Source organism: Schistocerca gregaria, chromosome 6 (genome assembly GCF_023897955.1).
Source record: "Schistocerca gregaria isolate iqSchGreg1 chromosome 6, iqSchGreg1.2, whole genome shotgun sequence".
Taxonomy (NCBI): Eukaryota; Metazoa; Arthropoda; class Insecta; order Orthoptera; family Acrididae; genus Schistocerca; species Schistocerca gregaria.
Window position 1 is genome coordinate 143,599,552 of NC_064925.1, and position 26,360 is coordinate 143,625,911.

Consider the following 26,360-nt stretch of genomic DNA (forward strand, 5'->3'; position numbering starts at 1 on the left):
CCACTGCAGTTCGACTGTATCTTTTGGACCTTCACATTGACGATGAAACACAGAAATTGCTCCGGAATTAAATACAAAAGGCACATTGCTGACTTAAGTACAAGATGTATGACTCTTCTTAGAGTCTGTGCTTTGAGCCTTTCCTGTGTGAGCAGTATTGGATTCCGATGCACTATTGGAGGTTTAATGAATCCCTTCGACCTTCACATTGACAATGAAACACAGAAATTGCTGCGGAATTATATACAAAACGCACAATAAGGACGTAAGGACAATATGAGAGACTCTTCGTAGTGACTGTGCTTTGCGCCTTTCATGTGAGTCCAGTATTAGATTCCAATGGACTACGGAAGGTTTACTGTATCCCCCGGAGCTTCTCGTTGACGATGAAACACAGAAATTGCATCGAAAGTAAATACAAAAGGCACAATCTCGACTCAAGTACAAGAGGAGTGAGTCTTTTTAGAGTCTGTGCCTCGAGCCTTTGCTGTGAGGCCAGTATTAGATTCCGATTCACTACTGGAGGTTTGCTGTATGCCTTGGACATTCACATTGACGATGAAACACTGAAATAGCATCGGAAATAAATACAAAAGCCAAATTGCCGACTTAAATACAAGAAGATTGACTCTTCTTAGAGTCTGTGCGTTGGACCTTTCCTGTGAGACCAGCATTAGATTCCAATGCACCACTGCAGTTCTACTGTATCGTTTGGACCTTCCCATTGAGGATGAAACACAGAAATTGCTTCAGAATTAAATACAGAAAGCACATTGCTGACTTAAGTACAAGAGGAGTGACTCTTCTTAGAGTCTGTGTTTTGAGCCTTTCATGTGTAACCAGTATTAGATTCCCATGCACCACTGCAGTGCCACTGTATCTTTCCTTCACATTGACGATGTATCACAGAAATTGCGGCGGAGTTATGAACACAAAGTACAATGCCAACTTAGGTACAAGTGGAGTGACTGTTCTTAGACTCTGTGTTTTAAGCCTTTCCTGTTGGATTTAAATTATATTCCGATGCACCACTGCAGGTTTAATGTATCCCTTGGATGTTCACACTGACGATGAAACACAGAAATTGCATCGAAATTAAATACAAAAGGCACAATGCTGACATAAGTACAAGAGTAGTGACTCTTCTTAGAGTCTGTGCTTTGAGCCATTCCTGTGTGACCAGTATTATTTTCCTATGGATTACTGGAGGATTACTGTATACCTTGGACCTGCACATTGACGATGAAACATAGAAATTGCATCGGAAGTAAATAAAAAAGGCACAATGTCGACTTAAGCAAAAGAAGATCGACTCTTCTTAGAGTCTGTGTTTTGAATCTTGCTTGCGAGACCAGTATTAGATTCCTATGCACCACTGCAGTGCCACTGTATCTTTCCTTCACATTGACGATGAATCACAGAAATTGCGGCGGAGTTATGAACAGAAAATACAATGCCAACTTAAGTACAAGTGGAGTGACTGTTCTTAGATTCTATGTTTTAAGCCTTTCCTGTTGGATTTAAATTATATTCCGATGCACCACTGCAGGTTTAATGTATCCCTTGGATGTTCACACTGACGATGAAACACAGAAATTGAATCGAAATTAAATACAAAGGCACAATGCTGACATAAGTACAAGAGGAGTGACTCTTCTTAGAGTCTGTACTTTGAGCCTTTCCTGTGAGACCAGTATTAGATTCCGATGCACTACTGGAGGTTTACTGCATCCCTTATACAGTTACATTGACGGTGAAACACAGAAATTGCTTCCGAAATAAATTCAAAAGGCAGCATGCCGACTTAAGTACAAGGCTATTGGTTCTTCGTAGCGTCTGTGATTTGAATCATTCCTGTGATACCAGTATTAGATTCTGTGCACCACTGCAGTTCTGCTGTATCTTTCAGACCTTCACATTGACGATGAAACACAGAAATTGCAACGAATGCAAACACAAAAGGCACAATGCCGACTTAAGTACAAGATTGACTATTTTTAGAGTCTGTGCTTTAAACCTTTCCTGTGTGACCAGTATTAGTTTCCGATGAACTACTGGAGGTTTTCTGTATCCCTGGGACCTTCCTATTGACGATGAAGCACAGAAATTGCATCGGAAGTAAATACAAAAGGCGCAATGTCGACTTAAGTACAAGAGGAGTGACTCTTCTTAGAGTCTGTACTTTGAGCCTTTCCTGTGAGACCAGTATTAGATTCCGATGCACTACTGGAGGTTTACTGCATCCCTTATACGTTTACATTGACGGTGAAACACAGAAATTGCTTCCGAAATAAATTCAAAAGCAGCATGCCGACTTAAGTACAAGGCTATTGGTTATTCGTAGCGTCTGTGATTTGAATCATTCCTGTGATACCAGTATTAGATTCTGTGCACCACTGCAGTTCTGCTGTATCTTCCAGACCTTCACATTGACGATGAAACACAGAAATTGCAGCGGAATTATAAACGAAATGCACAGTGCCGAATTAAGTACAAGACGATTGACTCTTCTTAGAGTCTGTGCTTTGAGCCATTCCTGTGAGACCAGTATTAGATTCCGTTGCACCACGGCAGTTCCACTGTGTCTTTTGGACCTTGACATTGACGATGAAACACAGAAATTACAGCGGAATTATATTCAAAAGTCACAATGCAGACTTAGGTACAATAGGAGTGAATGCTTTTAGAGTCTGTGGCTCGAATCTTTGGTGTGAGGCCACTATTAGATTTCTATACACCACTGCAGGTTTAATGTATCCCTTGGAAGTTCACAATGAAGATGAAACACAGAAATTGCATCAAAATTAAATACATAAAGCACACTGCCGACTTCAGTTCAACAATAGTGACGCTTCTTTGAGTCTGTGCTTTGAGCCTTTCCTGTGAGACGAGCATTAGATTCCGATGGCTGCTGGAGGTTTACTGTATCCCTTGGAAGTTTACATTGAAGATGAAACACAGAAATCGCATCGGAATTAAATACAAAAGGCGCAATACCGACCCAAGTACAAGACGATTGACTCCTCTTATTGTCTGTGATTTGAGCCTTTCCTGTGAGACCAGTATTATATTCCGATGCACCACTGCAGGTTTAATGTATCCCTTGGATGTTCACACTGACGATGAAATACACAGATAGGATCGGAGTTAAATACAAAAAGCACAATGTCGACTTAAGCACAAGAAGATTCACTCTTCTTCGAGTCTGTGCATTGATCATTTCCTGTGAGACCAGTATTAGTTTCCGATGCACCACAGAATCTATAGTGTATGCCTTGGACGTTCACACTGACGATGAAACACGGAAGTAAATACAAAATGCACAATGCGGCTTTAGTACAAGAAAATTGATTCTTCATAGAGTCTGTGATTTGAATCTTTCCTCTGTTACCAGTATTAGATTACCATGCACCACGGCAATTCCATTGTGTCATTTGGACCTTCACATCGACGATGAAACACAGAAATTGCAAAGGACGAAAATACAAAATGCACAATGCTGCTTAAGTACAAGAAGATTGGCTCTTCAAGGAATCTGTGATTCGAATCTTTCGTGTGATACCAGTATTAGATTACCATGCACCACTGCAATTCCATTGTGTCATTTGGACCTTCACATTGACGATGAGACACAGAAATTGCAGCGAAAGTGTATACAAAAGGCACAATGCCGACTTAAGCACAAGAAGATTCACTCTTCTTAGTCTGTGCATTGAGCCTTTCCTGTGATAGCAATATTAGATTCGGATGCACTACTGGAGGTTTACTGTATCCCTTGGACGTTCACATTGACGATGAAACACAGAAATTGAATCGGAAGCAAATACAAAAGGTACAAAGCCGACATAAGTAAAAGAAGATTGACTCTTCATATTGTCTGTGGTTTGAGCCTTTCCTGTAAGACTAGTATTAGATTTCGATGCCCCACTGCCGGTTTAATGTCTCCCTTAGACGCTCGCACTGACGATGAAACACAGAAATTGCATCTGAATTAGATGCAAATGGCACAATGCTGACTTAAGTACAAGACGAGTGACTCTTCTTAGAGTCTGTTTCTTGAGCCTTTCCTGTGAGACAAATATTAGATTAAGATTCATTACTGCAGGTTTCCTGTATCCCTTAGACATTCACATTGACGATGAAACACAGAAATTGCATCGGAAATAAATACCAAAGACACAATGCCGACTTAACTACAAGAAGATTGAGTCTTCTTAGAGTCTGTGGTTGAATTTTTCCTGTGACCAGTATTAGATTCCCATGCACCACTGCAGTTCTACTGTTTTTTTTTTTTTTTTTTTTTTTTTGGACCTTCACATTGATGATGAATCATAGAAATTGCAGCCCAAATTAAAAAAAAGACACAATGCCGACTTAAGCGCAAGAGGAGTGACTCTTCTTAGAGTTAGTGCCTCGAGCCTTTGCTGTGAGGCCAATATTAGATTCCGATGCACCACTGCAGGTTTAATGTATCCCTTGGACGTTCACACTGAAGATGAAACACCAAAATAGCATCGAAATTAAATGCAAAAGACACAATGCTGACTTAAGTACAAGAGGAGTGACTCTTCCTAGAGTCTGTGCTTTGAGCCTTTTCTGTGAAACCAGTATTAGATTCCGATACACCACTGCATCTCTAAAGTATCCCTTGGACGTTCACACTGACGATGAAAACAGAAACTGCATCGGAATTAATTACAAAAGGCACAATGCTGACTTAAGTACAAGAGGAGTGACTCTTCCTAGAGTCTGTGCTTTCAGCCTTTCCTGTGAAACCAGTATTAGATTCCGATGCACTACTGGAGGTTTACTACACTCCTGGAAACGGAAAAAAGAACACATTGACACCGGTGTGTCAGACCCACCATACTTGCTCCGGACACTGCGAGAGGTCTGTACAAGCAATGATCACACGCACGGCACAGCGGACTCACCAGGAACCGCCGTGTTGGACGTCGAATGGCGCTAGCTGCGCAGCATTTGTGCACCGTCGCCGTCAGTGTCAGCCAGTTTGCCGTGGCATACGGAGCTCCACCGCAGTCTTTAACACTGGTAGCATGCCGCGACAGCGTGGACGTGAACCGATGTGCAGTTGATGGACTTTGAGCGACGGCGTATAGTGGGCATGCGGGAGGCCGGGTGGACGTACCGCCGAATTGCTCAACACGTGGGGCGTGAGGTCTCCACAGTACTTCGATGTCGTCGCCAGTAGTCGGCGGAAGGCACACGTGCCCGTCGACCTGGGACCGAACCGAAGCGACGCACGGATGCACGCCAAGACCATGGGATCCTACGCAGTGCCGTAGGGGACCGCACCGCCACTTCCCAGCAAATTAGGGACACTGTTGCTCCTGGGGTATCGGCGAGGATCATTCGCAACTGTCTCCATGAAGCTGGGCTACGGTCCCGCACACCGTGCACACTGAATAGTATACGGTACATCCAAACCGTCATCGAACCCATCGTTCTACTATTCTTAGACCGGCAAGGGAACTTGCTTTTCCAACAGGACAATGCACATCCGCATGTATCCCGTGCCACCCAACGTGCTCTAGAAGGTGTAAGTCAACTACACTGGCCTGCAAGATCTCCGGATCTGTCCCCCATTGAGCATGTTTGGGACTGGATGAAGCGTCGTCTCACGCGGTCTGCACGTCCAGCACGAACGCTGGTCCAACTGAGGCGCCAGGTGGAAATGGCATGGCAAGCCGTTCCACAGCCGTTCCACTACATCCAGGATCTCTAAGATCGTCTCCATGGGAGAATAGCAGCCAGCATTGCTGCGAAATGTGGATATACACTGTACTATTGCCGACATTGTGCATGCTGTGTTGCCTGTGTCTCTGTGCCTGTGGTTCTGCCAGTGTGATCATGTGATGTATCTGACCCCAGGAATGTGTCAATAAAGTTTCCCCTTCCTGGGACAATGAACTCACGGCGTTCTTATTTCAATTTCCAGGAGTGCATATCCTTTGGACCTCCACATTGACGATGAAACACGTTAATTGCATCGGAAGTAAATACAAAAAGGACAATGCTGACTTAAGTACAAGAAGAGTGACTCTTCCTAAAGTCTGTGCTATTAGCCTTTCCTGTGAGGCCAGTATTAGATTCCCGTGCACCACTGAAAGTTTACCGTATCCCTTTGACCTCCACATTGACGATGAAACACAGAAATTGTGTTGGAATTAATTACAAAAGGCACAATGCAGACTTAAGCACAAGAGGAGTGACTTTTCCTAGAGTGTGTGCTTTCAGCCTTTTCTGTGAGACCAGTATTAGATTCCGATGCACCACTGCAGGTTTAATGCATCCCTTGTACGTTCACACTGAAGATGAAACACAGAAATTGCATCGACATTAAATACAAAATGCACTATGCGCACTTAAGTACAAGGGGAGTGGCTCTACTTAGAGTCTGTGCTTTGAACCTTTCCTGTGAGTCCAGTATTAGATTCCGATGCACTACTGGAGGTTTACTGTATCTCTTGGACCTTCACATTGACGCTGAAACACTTTAATTGCATCGGAAGTAAATACAGAAGGCACATTGCTGACTTAAGTACAAGAGGAGTAACTCATCCCGGAGTCTGTGCTTTGAGCCTTTAATGTGACACCAGTATTAGTCTCCCATGCACCACTGCAGTTCCACTGTATCTTTCGGACCTTCACAATTACCATAGAACACAGAAATTGCAGCGGAATCAAATATAAAATGCACATTGCCGACTTAAGTACGTGAAGATTGATTCTTCTTAGAATCTCTGCTTTTTGTGAGACCAGTATTAGATTCGATGCACTACTGGAGGTTTACTATATCCTTTGGACCTTCACATTGACGATGAAACACATTAATTGCAACGTAAGGTAGTAAAAAAGGCACATTGCTGACTTAAGCACAAGAGGAGTGAGTCTTCATAGAGTCTGTGCCTTGTACCTTTCCTGTGAGACCAGTATTAATCTCCCATGCACGACTGCAGTTCCAATGTACCTTTCGGACCTTCACATTTACCATGGAACACAGAAATTGCATCGGAATTAAATACAAAAGGACAAATTCCGACTAAAGTACATAAAGATTGACTCGACTAGGAGTCTGTGCTTTGAGCCCTTCCTGTGACACCAGTATTTGAATCTGATGCACCTCTCCAGGTTTGCTGTATCCCTTGGACCTTCACATTGACGGTGAAACACAGGAATTGCATCGCAATGAAATACAAAATGCACAATGCCGACTAAGGTGCAAAGGGAGTGACTCTTCTTAGAGTCTGTGCTTTGAGCCATATCTCAGAAACCAGTATTTGTTACCGATGCAGCACTGCATTTTTACTGTATCCCTTGGACCTTCACATTGACGATGAAGCACAGAAATTGAATCGGAATTAAATACAAAAGGCACAATGCTCAATTAAGTACAAGAGGAGTGACTCTACGTAGAGTCAGTGCTTTGAGCCTTTCCTGTGAGACCAGTTTTAGATTGCGATGCACCACTGCAGGATTAATGTATCCCTTGAACATACACATTGACGCTGGAACACAGAAATTGCATCCGAAATATATACGAAAGGCACAATTCTGACTTAGGTACAAGAGGAGTGACTCTTACTAGAGTCTGTGCTTTGAGCCTTTCCTGTGAGACCAGTATTAGACTTCGGTGCAACATTGCATTTCTACTGTATCTTTCGGACCATCACATTTACCATGAAACACAGATATTTGCAGTTGCACTTTATACAAAAGGCACAATGCCGACTTAAGTACAAGTGGAGTGACTGTTCTTAGAGACTGTGTTTTGAGCCTTTCCTGTGTGACCAGTATTAGATTCCGTTGCACCACTTCAAGTTTAATGTATCCCTTTGACATTCACACTGACGACAAATAACAGTAATTGCATCGGAATTAAATACAAAAGGCACAATGGTGACATAGGTACAAGAGGAGTGACTCTTCTTAGAGATGTGCATTGAGCCTTTCCTGTGAGACCAGTATTAGATTCCCAATTACCACTGCATTTCCACTGTATCTTTTGGACCTTCACATTGACGATGAAACACAGAAATTGCAGCGGAAATATTATACAAAAGCCTCAAGGCCGACTTAATTACAAGAATTTTGACTCTTGTGCTTTGAGCCTTTCTTGTGTTACCAGTATGAGATCCCGATGCACTACAGGAGGGTTACTGTAACCCTTGGACCTTCACATTCACGATGAAACAAAGAAATTGCATCGGAATTAAATACAAAAGGCACAATGCCGACTTACGTACAAGAAGATTCACTCTTCTTAGAGTTTGTGGTTGAATTTTTCCTGTGAGACCAGTATTAGACTCCCATGCACCACTGCAGTTCTACTGTATCTTTCGGAACTTTACATTTACCATGGACCACATAAATTGCAGCGGAATTAAATACAAAAAGCATAGTGCCGAGTTAAGTACGTGAAGATTGATTCTTCTTAGAGTCTCTGCTTGGAGCCATTCATGTGAGAGCCGTATTAGATTCCAATGTACTACTTGAGGTTTAGTGTATCCCTTGGACGTTCACACTGACAACGAAACACAGAAATTGCATCGGAATTAAATACAAAAGGACAAATTCCGACTCAAGTACAAGAAGATTGACTGGACTTAGAATCTATGCTTTGACCCCTGCTTGTGAGACCAGTATTTGAATCTGATGCACCTCTGCATTTTTGCTGTATCCCTTGGACGTTCACACTGATGATGAAACACACAAATAGCATTGGAATTAAATGAAAAAGGCACAATGCCGTCTTCTGTACAAGAAAAGTGACTCTTCTTAGAGTCTGTACTTTGAGCCTTTCCTGTGAGACCAGTATTAGATTCCGATGCAATAATGGAGGTTATTATATCCTTTGGACCTTTACGTTGACGATGAAACACATTAATTGCATCGGTAGTAAATACAAATGCACAATGCTGGCTTATATACAAGAGGAGTGACTCTTCCTAGAGTCTCTGTTTTGAGCCTTTCCTGCGCGACCAGTATTAGATTCCGATGCGTCACTACAGTTTTAACGTATCCCTTGGACGTTCTCACTGACGATGAAACACAGAAATTGCGTCGGAATTAAATACAAAAGGACAAAATCCGACTCAAGTTGAAGAAGAGTGACTCGACTTAGAGTCTATGCTTTGAGCATTTCCTGTGAGACCAGTAATTGAATCTGTTGCACCTCTGCAGGTTTACTGTATCCCTTGGATCTTCACATTGACGATGAAACACAGAAATTGCATCGCAATTAAATACATCATGAACAATGCCGACTAAAGAACAATGAGAGTGACTCTTATTAGAGTCTGTGCTTTGAACCATTCCTGTGAGACCAGAGTGAGATTCCGATGCACCACTGCAATTCTACTGTATCTTTTGGACCTTCACATTGACGATGAATCACAGAAATTGCATCGGAATTAAATACAAAATGCTGAATTAAGTAGAAGAGGAGTGATTCGTCTTAGAGTATGTGGTTTGAACCTTTCCTGTGAGACCAGTATTAGACTTCGGTGCGCCATTGCACTTCTACTGTATCTTTCGGACCTTCAAATTTACCATGAAACACAGAAATTGCAGCGGCATTTTATACAAAAGACACAATGCCGACTTAAGTACAAGTGAAGTGACTGTTCTTAGAGACTGTGTTTTGAGTCTTTCCTGTGTGACCAGTCTTAGATTCCGTTGCACCACTTCAAGTTTAATGTATCCCTTTGACATTCACACTGACGACGAATCACAGTAATTGCATCGGAATTAAATACAAAAGGCACAGTGGTGACATAGGTACAAGAGGAGTGACTCTTCTTGGAGTATGTGCATTGAGCCTCTCCTGTGAGTCCAGTATTAGATTTCCAATTACCACTGCAGTTCCACTGTATCTTTTGGACCTTCACATTGACGATGAAACACAGAAATTGAAGCTGAATTATACGCAATAGTCACAATGCCGAATAGCACTGGAATTAAAGGAAAATGGCACAATGCCGTCTTCTGTACAAGAAGAGTGACTCTTCTTAGAGTCTGTGCTTTGAGCCTTACCTGTGAGACCAGTATTTGATTCCGATGCACTATTGGAGGTTTACCGTATTCCTTTGTACCTTCACATTGACGATGAAACACAAAAATTGCATCGGAAGTAAATTCAAAAGGCACAATACCGACTTAAGTTCAAGTAGATTGACTCTTCTTAGAGTCTCTGGTTGAACATTTCCTGTGAGACCAGTAGTAGATTCCCATGCAAAACTGCAGTTCTACTGTATCTTTTGGACCTTCACATTGATGATGAAACACAGAAATTGCAGCTGTATTATGTAAAAAAAGACACATTGCCGACTTAAGTCAAGAATAGTGACTCTTCTTAGGGTTTGTGCCTCTATCCATTGCTGTGAGGCCAGTATTAGAATCCGATGCACCACTGCAGGTTTAATGTATCCCTTGGACGTTTACACTGAAGATGAAACTCAGAAATAGCATCGGAATAAATTTCAAAAGGCAAAATGCCGACTTAATTATAAGAGGAGTGACTCTTCCTAGAGCGTTTGCTTTGGGGCTTTTCTGTGAGACCAGTATAAGATTCCCATGCACCACTGCACGAGTAATGTATCCCTTGGACGTTCACACTGACGATGAAACACAGAAATTGCATCGGAATTAAATACAAAAGGACAAATTCCGACTCAAGTACAAGAAGAGTGACTCGACTTAGAGTCTATGCTTTGAGCCCTTCCTGTGAGACTAGTAATTGAATCTGTTGCACCTCTGCAGGTTTTCTGTATCCCTTGGACCTTCACATTGACGATGAAACACAGAAATTGCATCGCAATTAAATACAAAATGAACAATGCCGACTAATGTACAAGAAGAGTGACTCTTCTTAGAATCCGTGCTTTGAGCCATTCCTGTGAGACGAGAGTTAGATTGCGATGCACCACTGCTATTCTTCTGTATCTTTTGGACCTTCACATTGACGATGAATCACAGAAATTACATCGGAATTAGATACAAAAGGCACAATGCTGAATTAAGTAGAAGAGGCGTGACTCGTCTTAGAGTATGTGCTTTGAACCATTCCTGTGAACCAGTATTTGATTCTGATGCACTATTGGAGGTTTACCGTATCCCTTTTAACTTCACATTGACGAAGAAACACAGAAATTGCATCGGAAGTAAATACAAAAGGCACAATGCTGACTTAAGTACAATAAGATTGACTCTACGTACAATCTGTGCTTTGAGCCATTCCTGTGAGACCAGTATTTGATACCGATGCACAAATCCATATTTTCTGTATCCCTTTGACCTTCACATTGGCGATGAAACACAGAAATTGCATCGTAATTAAATACAAAAGGCACAATCCCGACTTAAGTACAAGAAGATTGACTCTACTTAGAGTCTGTGTTTTGAGACTTTCCTGTCAGACCAGCATTAGATTCAGATGCACTACTGGAGGTTTACTGTATCCCTTGGACCTTCACATTGAAGATGAAACACAAAAACTTCATCGGAAGTAAATACAAAAGGCACAATACCGAATTAAGTACAACAAGACTGTCTATTCTTAGAGTGGGTGTATTGAGTTTTTCCTGTGAGACCAGTATTAGATTCCCATGCACTACTGCAGTTCTACTGTATCTTTTGGACCTTCACATTGACCATGAAACACAGAAATTGCATCTGAATTATATACAAAAGGCACAATGCTGAATTAAGTACAAGAGGAGTGACTCGTCTTAGAGTATGTGCTTTGAGCCTTTCCTGTGAGACCAGTATTTGATTCCGATGCACTATTGGAGGTTTACCGTATCCCTTTTACCTTCACATTGATGAAGAAACACTGAAATTGCATCGGAAGTAAATACAAAAGGCACAATGCCGACATAAGTACAATAAGATTGACTCTACTTACAGTCTGTGCTTTGAGCCATTCCTGTGAAACCAGTATTTGATACCGATGCACCACTCCATTTTTTCTGGATCCCTTGGACCTTCACATTGACGATGAAATACAGAAATTGCATCGGAATTAAATACAAAAATCACAATGCTGAATTAAGTACAACAAGAGTGACTCTTCTTAGAGTATGTGCTTTGAGCCCTTCCTGTGAGACCAGTATTTGATTCCGATGCACTACTGGAGGTTTACCGTATCCCTTTGGACCTTCACACCGACGATGAAACACAGAAATTGCAGAGGAATTATATACAAAAAGCACAATGCCGACTTAAGTACAAGAGGAGTGACTCTTCATAGTGTCTTTGCTTTGAGCCTCTAACATTCATCGTGGTGTCTGATTGTTCTATATCCTGTCTCCCTACCACTTTAGCGCAACGACGTTCTGAGCGTGTTTTTTAGGGAATTGACTAGTTGGAACCTGGGACCTGTTGCTGGTAAGGAGACGCCAGACCACACATGACATGTAGAATTCAGAAGAGTTCAGTGAGACTAGCGATGATATAACCAAATACTTAATGATTTCAGCGTCAGCTGCACTGCACTCCCTGTTTAGGAATCTTAATACTAACTAAATTTAGTGGAATGTGTTCAAGGCTTTCCTATTTTTAGTTAGCTGGTAAAATAACGTCGAGAAAGCAGTTACTTTTACCATTGGAATTTTTATTCTACTCACAAAAATTCATTTATAAATTGTACTGTTGATAAAAGGAAATTCTTTAATACAGGATGGTAAAAACCAATTGCGTCAACAAAACTGTGAACTAATATTCCCTGAGCGTGTTTCCAAGTTCTACAATGGATTGAAGGATGACCTATATCATATCACATCTATAATCTAGGTTTAAATGAAGTTTCACAAGAGAGAAAACTATCGAACTGGTCTACAGTGACCCTCAATTATCTTAAATTACTTATCTAACGTGTTGTAAATTACAGTGGCTGATATGGCTTCTCAATAGTTATATAACAGAGAAATCATCGTGTTTCGGATTTTTACTCAAGTGGCAAATGTGAACACCATGAGTTTTAATTTACGATCGACACTGGTATTACGCAAAAAAGGAGGTGTAACAGATGAGGCTTCTGCAGTTCTGAGTGAAGCATTATGCGTTCAAAAATGCGGCATCGCGTGCGTTCATTACCTTGTCGGAGTTTAGGCAGCGTCATGGCGGCAGCTGGCAGCACAGCTCCGCTCACCTCGCTATCCCGGAAGCAACTCTCCTCCTAACTTCTCCTTACTACCATTTACCGAAGTTGGTTTAAAAAGAACTATCTGGCTGTGTTTTCATCTGACCAGTCAGGGTCTCAATGTAACCTGAAGTTCCGCCTACAAAAATTCTGTCTATCCAATGAAAACGTTATACTTTTCGTGGTGGGGCAATGTTTTTAAAGTTTGCAACATACCAGAGACGCGGAAAAGTCTCACGCTAAAACTTGCGGGTGGTGTGGCCCTTTTTTGTGTTATCGTAAGATCTATACTGTTTTTCTACAGGGCTCTAACTTTTATCATGGGCTGGGGGGTGGTCTTTGACGTAACAGAGTCACTAAAAAGTCTCACGCTAAAACTTGCAGCTGGCGTTGTCCCAGTGGTTAGCTGGCGTCGTGGGTGTTCAGTCCGTCCCTTATTGTAGGGCTTTCTAGCTTAACACGGTTCTGCCCTCGGATTCTGTTCTCGTTTCTCCCCTCGGAGCTGCGTCTGTCTCACGGTGGGAAGGTATGACAAGCATTTAGGCATTCTTGTGTTAGTCTGTGGTATTCTATTTGCTCATTCGTAACTCTTATTACTTTGGTTAATTTAATGTCACGATTTATTCGGAGCTATGTGACATACTACTGGATTTGCTTATCATGTCAGGGTTTTCAAGGAAGGTGTTGGATTTGCCTAACACCTTACAAGCCTTTCGTGTGAGGCCAGTATTAGATTCCGATGCTCCACTGCAGGTTTACTGTCTCCCTTGGATCTTACATTGACGATGAAACACAGAAATTGCATCTTAATTAAAAAGAAATGGTGGAGTGATGATGGTGGAGTGATAAAGTGATTATCGTGTTGAGTTATTTATAAACAGACAACGAGTTTGGAATGTTTGGAACGCAAATAAAAGAGATAGAATCAGGAAAAATTATACATACGCAGGCAAACAGTCATCAAGAGGTCCCGAATAGATCAGGGTATAATGTACAAGAAATTAACTAAAACCCGTTTAGGCACACTTTACACGAAAAAATATAACGAACTTTTATAAAACATTGAAAAATAATTTAAGAGTGTGCACACCATCAAGTTTACAGTTTATAGGTCCAAAAACACAGAAAACTGCATATGTGATGACATTGCGAAGTGCAAAATAATTGTGGACAACTTCAAAGAACTACACTACTGCGATCCACCAAAGGAACAATTTCATTTTGCTAATTTAATCCAAATACAATCAGACTCAGAGCTATGATCATTAGAGGAAATCAGAGAAATAAAACAATCAAGTTAAAAATAATAAAACATCCGGAGAAGACAGTATAGTTGCTGAACTATGGAAATACTCTAGTGCCATCATTACTTTATGCCTAACAGAAATCGTCGATGAAGTTTGGACAACGAACAGCTACATAGAAAAATAAGAAAAACTCAAACTAACAACTAGATAGGGATATCTCTGTCTGTGGCATTTTTAAAGAGAGCTTGACCCACAACTAGGAGAGTAGCAGGATTTAGGAACGGAATATCTTTTGCAGAGCAAATACTGTATCTAAAGAATATAATATACACTCCTGGAAATTGAAATAAGAACACTGTGAATTCATTGTCCCAGGAAGGGGAAACGTTATTGACACATTCCTTGGGTCAGATACATCACATGATCACACTGACAGAACCACAGGCACATAGAGACAGGCGACAGAGCATGCACAATGTCGGCACTAGTACAGTGTATATCCACCTTTCGCAGCAATGCAGGCTGCTATTCTCCCATGGAGACGATCGTAGAGATGCTGGATGTAGTCCTGTGGAACGGCTTGCCATGCCATTTCCACCTGGCGCCTCAGTTGGACCAGCGTTCGTGCTGGACGTGCAGATCGCGTGAGACAACGCTTCATCCAGTCCCAAACATGCTCAATGGGGGACAGATCCGGAAATCTTGCTGGCCAGGGTAGTTGACTTACACCTTCTAGAGCACGTTGGGTGGCACGGGATACATGCGGACGTGCATTGTCCTGTTGGAACAGCAAGTTCCCTTGCCGGTCTAGGAATGGTAGAACGATGGGTTCGATGACGGTTTGGATGTACTATGCACTATTCAGTGTCCCCTCGACGATCACCAGAGGTGTATGGCCAGTGTAGGAGATCGCTCCCCACACCATGATGCCGGGTGTTGGCCCTGTGTGCCTCGGTCGTATGCAGTCCTGATTGTGGCGCTCACCTGCACGGCGCCAAACACGCATACGACCATCATTGGCACCAAGGCAGAAGCGACTCTCATCGCTGAAGACGACACGTCTCCATTCGTCCCTCCATTCACGCCTGTCGCGACACCACTGGAGGCGGGCTGCACGATGTTGGGGCGTGAGCGGAAGACGGCCTAACGGTGTGCGGGACCGTAGCCCAGCTTCATGGAGACGGTTGCGAATAGTCCTCGCCGATACCCCAGGAGCAACAGTGTCCCTAATTTGCTGGGAAGTGGCGGTGCGGTCCCCTACGGCACTGCGTAGGATCCTACGGTCTTGGCGTGCATCCGTGCGTCGCTGCGGTCCGGTCCCAGGTCGACGAGCACGTGCACCTTCCGCCGACCACTGGCGACAACATCGATGTACTGTGGAGACCTCACGCCCCACGTGTTGAGCAATTCGGCGGTACGTCCACCCGGCCTCCCGCATGCCCACTGTACGCCCTCACTCAAAGTCCGTCAACAGCACATACGGTTCACGTCCACGCTGTCGCGGCATGCTACCAGTGTTAAAGACTGCGATGGAGCTCCGTATGCCACGGCAAACTGGCTGACACTGACGGCGGCGGTGCACAAATGCTGCGCAGCTAGCGCCATTCGACGGCCAACACCGCGGTTCCTGGTGTGTCCGCTGTGCCGTGCGTGTGATCATTGCTTGTACAGCCCTCTCGCAGTGTCCGGAGCAAGTATGGTGGGTCTGACACACCGGTGTCAATGTGTTCTTTTTTCCATTTCCAGGAGCGTACATGAGGCAAATTAGAAACATGACATACGTGATAACTCTTTTAGATTTTAAAATTCCTTACGAATGAATTGATAGAAAATTAATAGTCAATGTTATAAAGGAATTACGACTAAACAGTAAAACAACACAAAATATTAAAGTAACTATAACAAACAAAAACATCAAAAACAAAATCTATGTAGGAACTTTTAAAAACGTTTGCCATAAAATCATGTTTAAGACAGGGAGATGGCTAACCACTGTTAATTTTCTATCAGCGATACAGAAGGTTGTTTGAGAGTGGAGGAATCCATCACTACTAAGGGAGTTCCTACTAAGAAGAATCCCCAATAGTATTGTCCCAGATGGTCTACTTTTGGAAATGTCACAGCGCTAATTACTGAGTCACTGCATACTGGCAAAGAACGTATCACACATCTACAGAAAAGAGGAGGCAAAATGGGACAAAAATTATAATTTCAAAAAACTCAATTCTTGAGAAATATGAATGAATCACCCCAAATCCAAAAATTTGTACCAGCTCAGTATCTAAAGCAAACTGTTTTAAATAACTGGGTAAATAGATAACAAGCAACACAAAGGACAAAATTTCCATAGAAAAACGAGTACATAAAATGGAAATGTCGTTCCAAATGCTTATAAAATACATAAAACAAAACAAGAACTTCGTCCAAGATGAAAATACTATGATAATGCCAAAGAATGGTAACGCCTCAAACACTGTATGTAACGAAGACGATTATAGTAACAGGATTTGGTGAACTTGAAAAATTGGCGCTGCCATAGGTCAAACGGACATCAACTGCGTTTTTTAAAAATAGAAACCATCATTTTTATTACACATTCGTGTAGTACGTAAAGAAATATGAATGTTTTAGTGGGACCACTTTTTTCGCTTTGTGATAGATGGCGCTGTAATACTCACAAACGGATAAGTACGTGGTATCACACTTAAAGTAGTAAACGAGTGTTGTTATTTGGGAGCAAAGTAGAGAGGATATAAAATGTAGACTGGCAATGGCAAGGAAAGCGCTTCTGAAGAAGAGAAATTTGTTAACACCGAGTATAGATTTAAGTGTCAGGAAGTCGTTTCTGAAAGTAGTTGTATGGAGTGTAGCCATGTATGGAAGTGAAACATGGACGATAGATAGTTTGGACAACAAGAGAATAGAAGCCTTTGAAATGTGATGCTACAGAAGAATGCTGAAGATTAGATGGGTAGATCGCGATACTAATGAGGAAGTATTGAATAGGATTGGGGAGAAGAGGAGTTTGTGGCACAACTTGACAAGAAGAAGTGATCGGTTGGTAGGACATGTTCTGAGGCAATGCTGCTTGGTATCCTGGACGACATCATCCAAGTGCCCGGACCGTTCGCCGGATAGTTACGTTATTTAAGGTAACAAGAAGTATTCATACACATGTGAAACGTCAGCCGCGACCTGCAACAAATGATGATGCCCAAGTAGGTGTTTTAGCTGCTGTCGCGGCTAATTTGCACATCAGTAGTAGACAAATTGCGTGAGAATCGCGAATCTCAAAAACGTCGGTGTTGAGAATGATGCATCAGCGTATTTATATGCACCAGGAATTGCATGGCGAGGACTTTGAACGTCGTATACAGTTCTGCCACTGGGCACATGAGGTATAACGGGACGATGACAGATTTTTTGCACGCGTTCTATTTAGCGACGAAGCCTCATTCAGCAAGAGTGGTAACGTAAACTGGCAAAATATGCACTATTTGGCAACAGAATATTCACGATGGCCGCGACAAGTGGAACATCAGCGACCTTGATGGGTTCATGTATGGTGCTGCATTATGGGAGGAAGGATAATTGGCCCCCATTTTATCGATGACAGTCTAATTGGTGCAATGTATGCTGATTTCCTACGTAATGTTCTACCGTTCCAACATGATCGATGTCCCGCACATAGCTCGCGTGCCGTTGAAGCGGTATTGAGTAGGATGCTTCATGACAGGTGGATTGGTCGTCGAAGCACCATACCATGGCACGCGCGTTCACCAGATCTGACGTCCCTGGATTTCATTCTGTGGGGTTGGTCGAAGCATATTTGGTATCGTGATCCACCGACAACACCTGACAACATACGTCAGCGCTTTGTCAATGCGTGTGCGAACATAACGGAAGGGGAACTACTCGCTGTTGAGCGGAATGTCGGTACGATTATTACCAAATGCATTAAGGTTGACGGACATCATTTTGAACATTTATTTCATTAATGATGTATTTAAAGGTAATCACGCTGTAACAGCATGCGTTGTCAGAAATGATAATTTCACAAAGGTACATGTATCACATTGGAACAACCGAAATAAAATGTTCAAATGTAACTATGTTCTATATTTTGATCTAAAAACCTACCTATTACCAACTGTTCGTCTAAAATTGTGAGCCATATGTTTGTGGCTATTACAGCGCCATCTATGACAAAGCGAAAGAAGTGGTCCAACTTAGACATTCATGTTTCTTTACGTACTACACGAATATGTAATGAAATGTTGGTTGCTATTTAAAAAAAACGCAGTTGATATCCGTTTGACCTATGGCAGCGCCATCTAATGGGCCAACCATAGCGCCATCTGGTTTCCCCCTTCAAGCTAGACAGGTATGGTTCATTGTAGTTTTTTCGTTTGACGCTTCTTTCGTGAGATATTTGGCCCAGTCACGATCAATGGACCACCCTGTATACGGAATGGATTGTAACAATTTAACGTAGAAGATTTTCAACTTACTAAACAACTACACATCCAAACACGACATCGTTCACCGAAATTGAGAAATATATTAATGAATTAGAAATTAAATGATAGATAACAGAATATTTTTAAGAGAAGCAACACATAAGCATGATTTCAGGATAGAACGAAGTCTGGAAAAGAAAGAAAGTGGATCGAGGGAGAAAAGCAACCACGCTCTCAAAGGATAATGGAACTCCGGGAGCAACGAAAATTAAACATAAAGAAGCAAACCCGAAGTTGGTTTATTGGATTTTTCAAAAGCATTATTCGAATAAATGAATCAATAAAATATGTGTATTACTGTTTTTTATTTATTCTGAATTGTGAGGACAGCGGCTTGCATAGGGCAGTCCCCGATGCATTCGAAGTCCAACTATGTCCACAGTCTCCTAGACAAAGCTGCCTGCAGTCTGGTGTGAGTTCTCTCCCGCGACCATCGTGGAACGTGCAGAGGCCATTTGCAGAATCCATCCTGTAGAAGGCCTGGCTAGACATTTGTTTTTGTTCCCTCCGTATCGACAACAGCGATGCCCAACATCGAGTGACCCAGTTTAAGTATGATCGCCTACTTGCGGTTGTGAACGCTGTTGTTCTTCGATGCGTGCACGGAAGTTGTGAGAAAATAGTTTGTGATATAGTGCCCTATTTGTGATTCATAAACAGTTGCTGTGTCTGACTAAATGAAAGTTTGCTTTTTTAGATTGATGAATGTGGGGGCAACTGTCATTTTGGATGCCCAGGTTTGGAAGAAATTATGACAGGTTATCAACAGTGGTATTTATTGTGGATCGCATTATATGTAAAGGAAAAAAAAATTATCTTACTGAGGCTTAATGCAATACATGTCACAGCAGCACATTTCGAAAAATCGATAACGGGAAATTATAAATTTGTTTTATTGAATTTTTAGTATTATCATGTCTTCCTTTAATTACTGTAGTTTCGTTTTGTAACTGCTGAGGAAGCTGATGAGATGAATATTCTTCTTCTCTTTTAAAGATAGTTTGTGAAATAAAAGAATTATGTGGTTTCAACAAAATATTTACGTGGTTTGAAGAAAAGAATACCACTCACTTGAATCTTAAACTTCCACTCACACACGCAGCATCAAATTCACATTTTTTGCTAAGCTTACTGCTCAATTCCCTAAACTTTAGAAAGAGTCATTACGTGGATATGTGTTTCACGAGGCGTGAAAAGTTATTACCTCCTTCTGCCCCGATTCATTTTCTTTGTTCACATGGTCTGACACGTAGATTCCTTAAATGTATTCGTAGTTGCTTTCTATACATTATGCTCTAATATGTGGAAAAAACTGGTTTGTACATTCATTTCCACTACCCTGTAGCTCACATAGCACAGCGAAGCGCATAAACAAGATATACGCATGAGCGACTGTATATTGTCGTTGAATCTGTGCGATAGCTGATAAGTATGAGTTACTTACCGCTAAAAGTTTTCATATTTTTGTTTTTATTTAGTGTCCGCAAAGACACGTAAAATGTACGTCTATAAAGACTGAGAACACCGAGTGAAATCTGTTGAAGCGTCAGTTACTGAAATATCGGAGGACAATGTTATGTCATATTCTGACGTTCGTGAAATACAATTATCTGCTTTCTAACAAAATTTGTTCGTTTACTTTCTGGGCCATATTCGCTTGTGATTCAGTAACCTAAATTCTACGTAATTAGATGAATATACGAACGAAAACAATAGATGAAATGGACGCTAAACCTCATATTGAAAACCAATGTATTGCATACTAATGGGGAAAACATTGAAGCTTGACGCGGTGCATGAACTACTTTCTCGGTAATGTGTGTAAATAGTTGCAAAACTGGTTCGGAAAGGCGATAGTGATGGAAATTGTCTTTGATGATCTAACTTCTTGTTGCGGTCTACATTAGTGTCGCACGCAGCAAAGACTATGAATGGTCTATAACGCATGAATTAAAAAGACGATCCCTCAGTTCCCAATCAGACTAGCAAAGGCACCAACAATAGGCATTGACAGAAAGTTGCCCGTGACGTTGCCTAGAGACAGTCTGAGGCTTGCTAACGAAGAAAGCGATTTGCTCTTAGCAGTTTTCTTCTGCCCTTGTCGGTGAAGACTCTTGTAGCGCAAGGTAAGCATCAAATACTTCTCGTTCAATTGTCTGCCTAATCTGTCGACAACTACTTTCACTGTTGCATCTGAGGTATAACGCAGTCCGATAACAAGTTGCATCAGTCCGACTTCGATGAAGCACGATACGCAGAACTTTATATTCTTCTGTAGATCGCATGTAGATAATTTGCCATACAATTCCCAGGACACAGCTACAAGGCAGGCGTATATGGATCAGTTAAAATATAACTATTACTTACCCGCCTCTTAATATACTATTCGGATTCCATTTAGTATGATGTTATAGTTAATTGTTGAGTAATATTGATAGGTCACACCACGCATTTCCGTCACATGTCACGGCTTGCAACGTATTGGGTGTTTAGTGACACCAGTTTGCACAAATTTAACTGCGGACTAAGAAATGGAGTAAACAGATGTGGCAGCTAAGACGAAGCTAATGTCGTGATTCCCTCTCACGTCATTGTGATTTCGTGCAGCGTTAAGCGTACTGCGTTAGTCGCATTGTAGAGTCTTTTCGGATACGCTGTGAAAAATGCAGCCATGCTTTGCGGCAGCAGAGGCAGGTGGTGACGGGGTGATTGATTCCTTTCCTATTGCACATGCTTAGGCAATATCTTGAGCTATTACTACTTTGAGGTGTGATAGATATGCTTGAACAGCTACAACCAGATCTCATGATGTAGGGCAATTTCAAGGTTCTGTTCGTGACAAGAGCCTCCTGTATGGGCGCGTTTAGAAGTTGTATTTCCACTAGGCTCTGGTCTCCGAGATATAGCTATATAACTACGCACAAGTACATTAAATTCGCTTCCTTATTTTTCTTGGTATTTCCATATTTTATATAAGTAAGTTATTTAGTTTACTTTAATCATCTCATAACAATGTTTTATCCACATCAAACCCTAATTGCGCCATTTCTGCATCAGACAAGCTGCATGACTATAAACATTTATATTGCACCATATCATAAAATTACGATAATTTAGGGACAAAATGAAACTGTATTTTAGGACAATCATATCAATGAGGTAGTATCTGTGGTTGAGTCATACTATACTTGCACTACTTCTTAAGAGCAGTTCCTCAATATTTCTTCCTCTGTAGTGTTCTAGTACCTTGAGGAAGCTAATGAAGAGGAATGAAGAAATGTACCTCACACGGTAGTTCCAGAATATTCAATAGGAAAGTTATACCGAATGTAGTTTTGAAAAGTAAACTAACTGTTTTTCAAAATCAGAAAGCACTTTTTTACTTTAAGAAGATCTGATATCAAAAACTAATTTGTTGCCTAGGAAGTGAACTCGTTTGAAGGAAGAAATCATCGAAGTTAAATGAAATATTACCCTATTCACAGGTAGGATACAAAATATTGGGTTCCGAGAAAACGATATTCTTATGTAGAATTAACAATACAAATACCCAAGGAGACAAATTTTATAGACGGCCCAGACTCTGTAAGTGCCACATTGACACATTTCCTTCAATTTCTGTAGGATGTAATTCGAAGATGTCAACAACTTTGGCTTCATTGAACAAAGTCTACTCTGTCAGATAAGAGTATTTAAATCTTGTCAATTTCGAAGTTCGTGTAGATGATCTAGGTATCCACTTTAGGAATATATTCTACGTACGTCTCAATCGAACGACGGCCCACGCAATATCAATAGTGATATTTGAGTGAATCGAAGAATTCCTGATTAACAATGGCAGTATGATGCTTCTAAAAATTTCTCTCTCCATGCCTGTTAGGAAATGATGGGACTGTGTACAGCTACGCCAAATCGTCAGAAAATATGAGAAATTTAAAAAATAGGAGCAAGACTGCAGATTTTAAGAAGCTGAGCGATCATGTATATTGCATGCAAACAGATGAGATGAAACGACAACTTTCATCTAACATAAGAAATTACAATTTGCAGACGACAGAAACGCCGAATTTCTATCGATGAGCTCAGTGAAACTTAATGTACATCCACGACGTAATAAACATATTCATGAGGAAGGCATACGACCGACTTCAGAATCTGCCTTTCATCTTAAGACAGTGATTACGGCCGTGTATTTATATGAATTCTTAGTACATTGTTTTTGCTTGATAATCATCCAATATACACAATGGTGTCTATCTTAAACACCTTAATTTCAAGTTTTCCTTGACTGGAAACGCATCTCAGTGCATTACTTTTGTTAGATGTTTGGGTTTTCGCTGTGTTTCTTGTAATCTGACTACATACTTAAATCCCTGAACATTACTGTTAGCTATAGTGATAAAATTTCTGATACCAGCGCTGTTGAATTTATTGTTCCCAAACAGAAGGAGAAGAACCTATAACGTTCTGAGGACCCCATTGTTGCCAATCAGTCAAACACGATATATTAATTTGCATGAGCAATTTTATCAGTTTGTGCTCTACTTGCTGTATCTGAAATTAGTCAGCACATGTCACAATTTTGTATTGTATTGAACTGGAGACCTAGAAACGACGGAGAGGCTTCGTTCCCTCCGTATCCCTCAGTTGTACACAACCACACTACAGGCAACAGCAGTCGACTCACCCCTCCGCCAACCGACACAAAACACAGGGTAATTGTAATTTTCGAAAAATGGTTCAAATGGTTCTGAGCACTGTGGGACTTGACATCTGAGGTCATTAGTCCCCTAGAACGTACAACTGCTGAAACCTAACTAACCTAAGGACATCACACACATCCATGTCCGAGGCGGTATTCGAACCTGCGACCGTAGCATTAGCGCGATTCCGGACTAAAGCGCGTAGAACCGCTCGGCCACTGCCGCCGGCCTGTGAGTTTCGACCCTCAGTGGACTCGCCCAGGAAGGTCTCACATCAGACGACTGTAACCTTAATGTTTGCGTGGTAGAATAATTGTGGTGTACGCGTACGTGGAGAAAGAGGACCTCGACACTACTTCGCCGGGCGGATTCGTGCCGGGGTCCTGCTGGCCTTCCCGCCGGGAAAGCGGTGCGTTAGACCACACGGCTAACCGAGCGGGCATCACAATATTACTTCTCCAGGGTAATAATACCGCCACCGCCGTCCTAGAGGTTAGCACGTGGTAGTAAGGACTCCGAACAAAACGAGTCATATTAAATCTGTCGTCAAGAGCCTCAGTCGATTGGAATGATTTGCGAACAGTGCTAACCAAAGTTCGGAGCTGTCCCGGATCGGAGTACTTCTAATTCTCAGCATCTATCGCAAAATAAGAATGGATGTTGATTATATGGCACCAGTGACCTCATGCAAAAATTATTGTTATGCAGTCAGCAGTCTTTGAGTGAGACCAGTTGTACATTTAGCGCAGATGGGGCCAGACTATGCTTTCTTACGTTGTTTGCACCTTGTTAGTGAGTAAATTAACAGTAGACTTACTGTCTGTGTAGTTCTTAAATAAGTTACAATTTTCGTTCTCATAGTCCGACTATATTTTTATATCTGATTTAAAGCAACAGTCTCTCTCCACTGGTAACCGTCGCTGACGAGCGAAGACCGCATAAACTGGTATTGGTAGCAAGTGACGTGTGTCGTTGACTAGAAACAGTCAGAGGCTTTATAAAGAAGGAATTTAAGCTGTAGATAGTGTTTTCATTGTCAGATGTGAAGTGCAGAACGGTTTGATAGCAGTCGACCAGGCAACGTCAGTCCGAAATTGATAACGCAAATCTGAATATTTTTCTTCAAATCTCATTTAGATAATTTACGAAATAATTCTGAGGAAACAGATACAAATCAGGCTTACACGGATCAGCGAAAATCTTATTATTGTGTACCTACTATTTAAAATAATTATCAGTGAGAAATCCCGCTATATGTTAAGCCTTACGAGACGTTTTAGATTTAGTGCCATCAGTTAATATGATCTGATCTGTGGACTAAGCAATGGAGTAAAGAGATGCGGTATGCAAGACGAAGCCACTTTCGACACCCTCTCTGACTTAGATGCGAACTCGTCTATCTTAAAATGTGCGAAGTAGTAATGAACTGTATCAGTCGCATTCTAGATTGAGTACGAAAACGCGACTTCAAGATGACATAGTACTTTGTGGCAGCAAAGACTGTTTTTGAGGTAGTGTTTAGTTCCCTATGTAAGTGCGCATGTTTAAAGTACATCGTGGTACTGTAAGGACATTACAGAGTAATAGATAATCTTCAATTCCAAAGACCAAGTCTCAGCAAGTAGGAGGATTCCTTGTTTTCGTGATCACGAGAGACGCCATTACTTGCGTACATAGAAGCTATCTTTCCGTAATGACGCAATCTAAGAGATACAGCTTTGTAAACTTTGTCCAAGTGTATTACATCTCCCTCCTAATTTTCTCAATTTTTAACTGTTATGTAGGTACGTTATTTCATTTCTCTTCATCACTATGTCTTAGCATTTTACCCACGTTCCTGCACAAATATTTTGCTCATCCGATGTTTGCTTCAGTGTGAAAATTCGCATCTTATTGCATGGTAAACTTACAGTAAGTCTTAAATAAAATAAATGAAAATTATTTTGTAGGACAACAACATACGTTACTCAGTATCATAAAGCTGTATCCGCGCGCTAAGTTATCGTAGACAATGCTTCAGAGCATTTCCTCTGTAGTGTACTAGTGTTTTAAGTAAACTAAAGAAAATAATTTATTTATCTAACTCTGACTCCTGTAGTATTATGGAGGCTGTAGTATTTCAAGGAAACTAATGAAATGCGTAACTCTCACTACTGGAATAAAATGGCAGCTGCGGAAGTTCAAAAGAGAAAGTAACACTCGAAACTGCTGTCCAAAGTGAGGCGCTTATTTTATATATATGTTGTAAGCATTTCCGTATATTACGTGGATACGATGTGTTCAAGAAGTAATTCTTTTGTTGATGAATAGAATTCACTTCCAGGACCGAACTTAAATTTTGTATGATTACTGATATACAACAATAATACGACTGTATCTCTTTTGAGAAATGAAAACTCACGCAGTCACAGTTGTTGTTGTTGTGATCGTCAAGGCAGAGACTGGTTTGATGCACCTCTCCAAGCTGCTCTATCCTGTGGAAGCTTCTTCATCTCCGAATAATTACTGCAAACTACATCCTTCTGAATTTGTTTTAGTGTATTCATGCCTTGGTCTCTCTCTCCGATTTTTACAATCCCTGCTTCCGTCCAAATACTAAATTGATGAACCCTTGATGCATCAGAACGTGTCCTACCAACAGATCCCTTCTTCTGGATAAGATGTGGCACAAACTTCTCTCCTCTCCAATTCTATTCAGTACCTCAACATTAGCTACGTGATCTACCCA